The following is a 10,313-nucleotide window of genomic DNA, read 5'->3' as shown; positions in this document are numbered from 1 at the left end:
ATATTGCCAGTGGTTGTCCCTTCATGCTGATTCCTACAATATTTTAAAATGTTCTCATTAGTTTTGAGCACTACCTTACTTTCTGACACTTCCTTAGTTTTCGACAATAAGATGTCCTGGGTCACGGAAGGAAGGCCTTCTCTCTCTGCTCATTATACAATGCCCATTCATAGAGTCAGATCTTTGTCAATTTCTCTCATCTTCCGTCCTTGCTACACTTTTCCTCTATTCTCCCATTTACTTCAGCCATTGTGCTCACATAATGGTCTTTCATACATATTATGGGAAATCAAAATGCATCATGCCATAAAAGTCTGGTCCAAGCTGTAATCTGAAATATTCTCCTAACTTGTCCTCTGCTTCTCTCTTGCTTCCAACAGTCCATTCTTCTGAAAGCAATTGTTTAAAAACATAAATAAGATACTGGTTGCTTTTGTGCTTATAATCGTCCAGTGCATCCCATGCACATAAACCAGAAACTAAACTTCTTTGTATGGTTACTATGTACGTCTCCAATCTTATGTCCTACCACTCTCTTTCTTGTTCCCGTGCTTCAGCCTTTGTCCATCGACACTAAGCTAATTTTTACCTCAGAGCCCTTGTTCTTGGGATTTTCTCTGCCTGGGATGTTTGGCTTGGAAATCGTATGGCAATTTCATCTCCAAGTCGTAGCTTGAAGGCTTTCCCTGTTCACCCATTCAAATAAGCCCACTCACTCTCCATATCTTTCTTAGTTTTTTCTTAATAGCGTTATCATCAATCTTCCCCAGCACTACTAGAACATGGTCTCCATAAGAACAGAGACCTTGTCTGTCTTATATACTGCCATCCACTCACCTCCTCGAATAGAACTCATTATATATAGTAATAGTCCAATGAGTGAGTAAGTGAAGGAATGAATAAATCACATACAACACATCAGAATATGAAGTGTGATATATATAGATTGAGGGAATTGGGTTTTTTGTTTGTTTGGCTTTCTTTTCTTTTTAAAAAATATTACCTAAAGTTCATACTTTATTCAGATTTTCTTAGTTTCTTTTCATTTTTTGAATCTTGGGCATTTTATTTTTTTCTGGTTTTATGGAGAAATAATTGACACACATCACTGTACACATTTAAGGCATACAGCACGATGATTTGACTTACATATATTGTGAAATGATTACCACAATAGTTTCAGCTAACATCCATCTTCTCATATAGATACAATAAAAAGAAAAGAAAGAAGAAAAGAAAAAGAAAAAAAATTACTTTTGTGATGAGAAGTCTTAGGATTTACTCTCTTAATAACTTCCTTATGTGTCATACATCAATGTTAGCTATGTCATCATGTTGTACATTACATCCCTAGTACGTATTTATTGTATAACTGGAAGTTTGTGCCTTTCAAGCATCCTCCTTCTGTTCTGCCCCCTCCCATCCTCCTCTGGTAACCACAAGTTTGATCTCTTTTTTATGAGTTTGCTTTTTTTTCTTCTTTTTAGATTCCACATATAAGTGAGAACATACAGTATTTGTCTTTCTCTATCTGACTTATTTCACTTAGCATAATGCCCTCAAGGTCCATCCATATTGTTGCAAATGGTGGAATTTCCTCTTTTTTGTGGCTGAATAATATTCCATTGCATATATACCTTTATCCATTCACCCGTCAATAGACACGTAGGTTGTTTCCATATCTTAGCTATTGTAAATAATACTACTATGAACATGAGGGTGCAGATATCTTTTTGAGTTAGAGTTTTTGTTTCCTTTGGATATATTCCCAGAAGTAGAATTGCTGGATCATATGGTAGTTCTATTTTTCACTTTTTGAGGATCTTCTATACTGTTTTCCATAGTGGCTACACCTATTTACATTCCCACCAACAGTGCATAGGGAATCCCTTTTCTCCATATACGCACTGGCATTGTTGTCTCATCTTTTTGATGATGGCCATTCTAAAAAACATGGGTGATATTTCATTATGTTTTAATTTGCATTTTCCTAATGACTAGTCATGGGGCATCTTTTCATATACCTATTGGCCTTTCATATATCTTTTTTGGAGAGGGTGTCTGGGTGGTCGGTTAAGCATCTGCTTTGGGCTCAGGTCATTATCCCAGGGTCCTGGGATCAAGTCCCATATTAGGGTCCCTGCTCAGCGGGGAATCTGCTTTTCCCTCTGCATGCCCCCCCCCCCCCCCACAAGCTCATGCTTGCTCTCTCTCAAAAATAAATAAAATCTTAAAAAAAACCCAAACTTATCTTCTTTGGAGAAATGTCTATGCAGGTCCTTTGTCTATTTTTAAAATGGGTTATTTGTTTTTTTCCTATGAGTTGTATAAATTCTTTATATATGTTGGATATAAACCCCTTGTTAGATATATGGTTTGCACATATTTTTTTCCCATCTTGTAGATTGTCTTTTCACTTTTTTGATGTTTTTTTTTTTTTGCTGTACAGGGGATTTTTAGTTTGATATAGTCCCATTTTTTAATTTTTGATTTTGTTGCCGGTACTTTAGGGGTCATATCCAAAAATAGTACTGGAAGCCCTAGCCAAAGCAATTAGACAGGAAAAATAAATAAAATGCATCCAAATTAGGAGGGAAAAAATGAAACTGTCACTATTTACAGGTGACATAACATTATATGAGGAAAACCCTAAAGATTCCATCAGAAATTATTAGAACTAATAAACAAGTTCAGTAGGGGCACCTGGGTGGCTCAGTCATTAAGCATCTGCCTTCGGCTCAGGTCATGATCCCAGGGTCCTGGGATCGAGCCCCACATTGGGCTCCCTGCTCCGCGGGAAGCCTGCTTCTCCCTCTCCCTCTGCCCTTGCTTGTGTTCCCTTTCTCGCTGTGTCTCTCTGTCAAATAAATAAAATCTTTAAAAAAAAATAGATAAATAAACAAGTTCAGTAAAGTTGCATGATAACAAAATCAATACATAAAAATCTGTTGTATTTCTATACACTAATAATGAATTATCAGAAAGAGAAATTAAGAAAACAATCCCATTTACAATGACATCAAAAAGAATAAAATACCCGGGAATAAATTTAACCAAGGAGGTGAAAAACCTGTATATTGAAAACTACAAAACATTAATAAGAGAAATTGAAGAAGACACAAATAAATGGAAATGTATTTTGTGCTCATGCATTGGTAGAATTAACATTGTTAAAAGGCCCATTCTACTTAAAGCAATCTACAGATTCAGTGCAAATCCTATCAAAATACCAGTGGCATTTTTACAGAAACAGAACAAACAGTCCTAAAATTCGTATAGAACTGTAAAAGACCTCGATTAATCACGCAATCTTGAGAAAGAAGAACAAAGTTGGAGGTATCACACCCCCTGATTTCAAGTGTTTATTGATAGATGTATGGATAAAGAAATAATGAAATATTATTCAGTCACAAAAAATGAGGAAATTCCACCATTGTGACAACATAGATGGATCACCAGGGCATCATGCTAAGTGAAATAAGTCAGACAGAGAGAGACAAATACTGTATGATCCCTTTTACATGTGGAATCTATATATATACTAATATATTAATATATATATCTTATATATATTAAGATAATGCATATATATTAATGATTTATATATTTGTAACAATGGATATCTTATATATATCTTATGTATATATTAAGATAATATAATTATATATTAATGATTTATATATTTGTAACAACAATGTATATATCATTAATAATTTATTTACATATTTATATTATTTATATATAGTATATATTAAATATCATAGAACAGAGGCAGATTGATTGGTTGCCAGAGGCAAAGGGTGGAAGGTGGGAGAAATGGGTGAACTTTTGTTTTTTGCTTTAGTTTAAATAAATTGATATATAATTAAATTAAATTAAATTTTTAAAAAAGGCATCAAGAAATGCCAGGCTGAGAATAGAGAATTTAGACCTATTCTAGAATTTAGACCTACTTCCTCAAAGTACCCAGGTACTAGACCACCCACATCAGGGATATTTTTTAAAATACAGATTCTTGAGCCCTCCTGGATTCTGAGGATTAAAGAAGAAGAAGAAGGAGGAGAAGAAGAAAAGAAAAAACACAATCCCTAAACTCTAAAGTAACTACAGATCTCATAGTTGTAAAATAACTTACATGTAACAGGTCATCAATAATTATTATTTGAATGAATAATTCATACTTTCCATTTCCATCTTAATTTTCTTTGTGTTTTCTGAACGCTGTTTTTCTCAAGTTTTGATAATCATTTACTCATAATACAAATGAATGTGTGTTGAAACTAAGTTGTATGCTCTGTGTGTTTCCACAGTTTCCTGTACTTTCCTTCACGCAAGGGATATCTACCGGCCCAGTACATTGAACTCCTCATGAAAGATGGAGCTTGCACATGTGTTAGCACAAATAAACACTGGACTTTAAGAATATTTAGAAAGACATTCATTAAAAGGAATAATCAGCAAAGCTGGGGCATTGGGAGCTAAAGTTTCTTCCTCCCCACCCCAAAGCCTCAGGATGCCTGCAGGGACCTTTTTCATTTTGGTGCATACACAGTCTGGGTATGAAGCTCACATGATTCTTATCAGACTCAGACTAAGAACTGACATCCGAACTCACTCAGCTTCCCATGAATTTATATTCAACTTCATATGGAATGTTACTGAACAAACTACACTTCAGGTATTCATACCCTTGAGGTATTCATAATGTAGGCATGCCATGGAAATGAACCATCACTGAACACCTCGAATTCTATCCCAGGATGCACTGGCATTTTGTTGTTATTGCTTAGTCAATCAAACCTCTTATGCATTCTAGACTTTAAGCAATGGGCAAAGGGAACTGTGCTAATTTTGTTATCCATTTTCTGTCTAGTAGTTAACACAATGCCTGACACACAGTAGGAGTTATTATTAACTATTCCAGACTCTGTGGGGGTAAGGAGGAGTCACAAATGTGAAAGAACTGGTTGTTTCCCCAAGAACTTGTAACTTTGGTGAGGAAGATTGATGGGAAAATAACTAACGGTAGTGTAAGTCATTAACATAAATGTTAGGACGAGATTAAAATGATCAGCTCTTGTAGTCTCCAAAATAGGGAAGTTAATTGCTAATTTATGGGATCAAGGAAGGCTTTACAAAGGAAGTGTTTTTCAGCTGCATCTGGAAATAATGCAGTCTAATATATGGTAGATTCCTTCTCTAGAGTGCATTCCCTTTTTCCTGACTTCTAGTCCTTTTCCTGAAAGGAGAAATTTTTAGAAGGTCTTCCTGTTACTAAGGGTCTGCTTCCTGCGGAAAACCCTGAATAGTATTCAATGATTTAAAAACAAGAACCTCTGTGTGATAATAATAGATCCAGATCTGGGTGCTTCAGTCTGGTAGGAAAATATTAACGAAATTTTCAACCCAGATGCTAGTCCAGGGCCTTTGGGTGTCTCTCTGCTTTGGTTTAAGCAATTCGTTTTTGGCTTACAAATAATCTCAGATAATAGCAGCATTTCTAATTAGATCTTAGTCTGTTTACTATAATTCATTCAAGGGTGTGAACATTTTTTTTTTTTTTAAACTGGATTCATTGTGTTTCTGAATGTTCTGATGACCAAGAGAAAACATACAGATTTCCGTAATTGGATTTTCCAACTGAAGGGCTATTACCTCTCTCAAAAAGAGAGAATATATAAGAAATCCATTTGAACTCTGGTACTTTCTTATAAAACGATTACACATTTTTATAAAATATTTTGCTAAAATACTACAAGTTTTGGTGGGCTATGTCACTGGTTTACATGAGGAACCTGGCTGAAAAAGTGAAAGAGAGACAAATCATATTATTTTTCTTTAAACGATTCCTTCAGCACAGAAAGTTTAAGAGACTTGCTCTTTATCACACAGCAGAATCATTAACTGTATGCTATATTATGTGCTTGCTTTGTGGCTATAAAAAAGAATTTAAAAACTTTGCCCTAATGATAGAGTTTTCACTAACCACTCAGAAAATGAGGTTGTGAGGTGGGAGATAAAGAAGTTAAAATGAATGTCCTGAAAAAGGCAAGAAGAGGTGGGGAAGATGAAGCCTTCCTGAAGGAAGCAGGATTTCTTGAAGCAATCTCTAAGGCCACACCATTGGCCCATGATGCCAAAATGGTGGCCTATATAACATCAGAAGAGGCTGAGACCCTTGGTGATGGGTAACCAAAAAAGAGCTGTGGCATATCTGACTACATGAGGGTTGGTTGGATGAATTAAACATTTCCAAGCCTTTTCTTCTTCCACCTGAAATAGTTTATGTGGCATTCTCTTCAACAAAGTTTGTTGCAGTCAAAGCATTTATTGTCTGTATCTCAGAATTAGCTCTCATCTATTCCTTGGGCTATTTACACCAGCTTCTCCTCAAATATATTGTAGTTGCTTTAGGGACAAGGACAAGGGGGTATAGATTGCATCCCCACAGGATTTGGTACAATTTCTTCTACAAGTTAGGAAGTCAATAAATACCTTTTGATGGTATTTTGTTTAATTTAGATGTAAGGGATGTCCATTGCGCTTATCACCTGTTCAAGACAATTCCCATTTTTTTAAATAAAGATTTTTATTTATTTATTTATTTGTCAGAGAGAGAGAGAGAGAGAGAGCACAGCAGGGGGAGTCATAGGCAGAGGGAGAAGCAGGCTTCCCGCTGAGCAAGGAGCCCGATGCGGGACTCCATCTCAGGATCCTGGGATTATGACCTGAGCCAAAGGCAGATGCTTAACCCACTGAGCCACCCAGGCATCCCCCATTTATTTTTTAGGGCTGATGTGCTCCCCTTTCCCACCTGTGAATCACCAGATGAGGTACCAGAAACCATACCTTCATGTTGAGGTTCTCCCTGAACCTCACGTGGAACTAATAAGATTCTTTTTCTTAGACATTTGTAGTTTGACCTAAGGAAAATAGACATTTGAGTTTCTTGCCAGTGGAAACCCATTTATAGAAGAAAGGAAGGTCCACAAAGTCCCTGGTTCCCAAATGTGACACACACTCTGGCTGTGTACCTAGAAGCATAGCTTCTCTTTTTATCCATTATCAAACATCACAATTTCCCTCCAGTGTTAGCTGAAGATTCCTTGATCTCATGGAAAATGAGTACAACTTCTAGTCTAGGGATGGTCATAAATCTACAACCAAACTCATTCTAATAATAATCATAAACTCAGCTCTATCTAATAAGACATAATAGAAAGTCTGCTAAGTGTCTTCTGAGAAATACTTATTATTCCTTGAGAAAAAGAGAAGGAATAGTAAGTTTCTTTCTACCTTAGCCACCATCCTCACCCCCTGATTCCTGCCTTTGAATGGAGTGCCTGGTGTCAAGGCAGCCATCTTGTACCATGAGACAACTAAGCACAAAAATGGCTGACACACTGAGGCTGGTGAAGTAAAAGGATAGAAATGTCATCTTTGATGACTTTGAGACATCAATGTCTCCTTGATGACATTTTCAAATCACAGAACCAGCCCTGGAAAATCTGGAATGTTATTTTGCCAAACAATTAAATCTCTTTATTTCTAAAGCCCCTCTTAAATTTTTAGTTACTTGCAATAAAAGGTATCCTAAATGATAGACCATAGTGACCCAGATCTTCCTTACATTCTATTAGATTCACTAATATACTTCCTACAGATTCTTTTTCCTCCTTGGATAACTAAAGTAAATTTATATTTTATGCAGTCAAAGAAACATTAATTTATTATATAGGCTTTTTAACTCATTATATAGGCTTTTCACAAAATATTTGAGGTTTCTTTTTACATCATAGGAAAAAGTCAGGAAAAGGTTCATCAAAACATAAAGAATAAATGATATTTCCTCTGTCTCCTTTGAGTGTTTTCCTCTGCAATTTGACTTAAGTCTGGATGAAAGCAACACAAGCTCATCAACTGTTGTTGCTCTGATACTCTCCACTTTGAGAAAGAATTGCAAATGGGCAAGGAGATGATTTGAGCATAGCTTAATCAAAGGTAGGTGCTCTTGCTAGTAACCAAAGAAAGGCAATTCAGAGTTACCATTTTATGTCACCTGAGTTGAAGGTAAAGTTTAGATACAAATATGTGGCAAAGAGCATTTCAAATTGACATCACTCCCTGTAAGATAACACTGAATAAAAGCTACAAAGACATTCATGTCCTTTGACCAAGTAATCCTACACTAGAGAAGTTTTCCTAAGGAAATATTTTGACAGATGTAGGACAGATGTTTCTATCTGTAAGAGAAAAAAAGAAAAAGAAAAACATTAAATATTCAACAATAAGGAAATAGTGTGTTTAATTACAGATTGTAAACAAGAGGAACTCCAGTACAACCATTAAATATAATGATTATGTAAGCACGTAAGAATACAGAAAATGTGCTTTTTTAAAAACGCAATATATAAAATGACATGTAAACTATGATTGCAATCGTAGATAGGATCTGGAAGTTACATGAAAAAATAAAAATAGTTTTTGGAGCAAGGTGGAATTAAGGGTGATCTCTTTCATTTGTTCCATCTTATGCCAAGGTGTTTTACTATTCATGCCAAGCATTGTGTCATGCCAAGATCACCACCTATGCATAGAAATGAATGTTTTCCCTCTCTCCAAACATCATGTGGACTTAAGAATTTGCTTGTTTTATGTTCTCACGCTGAATAATCTGAATGATGGAAAACTCTTGATGAGTACAGACCTGAAAACTGACAGGACCACCATCATAAGGGACAGAAATGTTCAACACAAAGCTCTTTGAGGCCTTAGCAAGATTGATGATAGAGTGTCCAAGTGGGATCAGAGTGGCCTACATTCTTCGTAATCCCTAATTTCTCTCTGTTGTCTACCAGGCAGCTATTTGTCTCTTATCCTTGAGGAAGTTCCTGAGCTTAAAAAGTCCTCTCCTAGGCCTGCTGTAGTTCACTCACAAGGAGGTTGTGTTCAAGACACACCACATATGTTGCTGGGAAAAGATCTCAGTGAATAAAAGTAGTTCTTCTTACTAAAACCGAGAGTGCTTTTCTTGAAAGAATGCGATCGGTGCAATAATATCTAGAAAACACTTTCATTTGCCCTTTCGGATGAGGAAGTGTTGGAAAATGGTGAATGTGGGCAGAGCTGGGCTAAGACAACAGAGAGGGAACTCCAAGGTGAAGCAAATACATCCACTTTTATTTCCACATTGCTCTGTGTCTCTATAGAAGATAAGAAAACCCTAAACAACAACAATCATGTGTCATGGTCAGAATGGGCCCATGTTCAGTAGGAACCACACCTTCAGCAGAGAGGAATGCACCTCTGGAGAGAAACCTCTGCATTATGAGTAAGAAATCTTGTGTCCCAGCCATAAGAAGTATAAATTGCCTTTTAGGGTTGTGAGAAATAGTAGTTGTCCATACAGAAGCATACATTAGAGGTATAGTGGTTCTGAACCACATGAGTTCCACCTCTTGGTAAGAATTTGGAAATGTGAGGGAGAATGTGTGACGTCAGAATGACTAGCAGATGTTGCTCAATGTAGTGAGCTAGGAATATTAATGTTGTCCTACAATGTCGTAGACTGTCCTGAACAGTGAAGAATCAGCCCCCATAAAATTCCAGTAATGGCCCTACAGAAAACACTAGAAGATTGAAGCTGGGAATAATCATGAAATTATCATCAAAAATAGAAAGAGGAGGGGGAATGCAGAAGAAAAACACACTTCTCTGAATAGTGAGTTTTTGTTTTGATGGTAATAATTCAACAATGCAGCAATGTACCGGGTATGTTAGGAAAGGCTTTATTAGAGACCCTTATGTAACATTGTCCAAGGAGAAACCAGCTGCTTTGGAATTCCCCAGTTAGATGCATTCTGAAAGTGGTGACATTGAGAGATTTTTATTTTATTTTATTTTTAAAGATTTATTTATTTGAGAAAGAGGGAGAGAGGGAGTGGGGCAGAGGGCGAGGGAGAGAGAGAATATCAAGCAGACTCCCTGATGAGAGTGGAGCCCAGCACAGGGCTCAATCCCATGACTCCGAGAACATGACCTGAGCAAAATCAAGAGTTGGATGCTTAACTGACTGAGCCACCCCGGCACCCTGAGAGATTTATTTTAGAGAGAAGCTTTCAAAACTCAGGTTTCAAAAATATACCTGTTGCAGTTTTTATCAACCTTTATAATTTTCCTAGGCTTTACAATTTTACCTAGACTTTTGGGATGGCAAATTTGTACACAGAGAATACCAAACAGATAAAGAATACTTTTCACTTACATTTTTTATTTTGAGCCTAATTCTTACTCAAAACAATCCAATAGCTAAA

The sequence above is a fragment of the Halichoerus grypus genome, chromosome 3 (genome assembly GCF_964656455.1).
Source record: "Halichoerus grypus chromosome 3, mHalGry1.hap1.1, whole genome shotgun sequence".
NCBI classification, from domain to species: domain Eukaryota; kingdom Metazoa; phylum Chordata; class Mammalia; order Carnivora; family Phocidae; genus Halichoerus; species Halichoerus grypus.
This window is presented reverse-complemented; position numbering follows the sequence as displayed.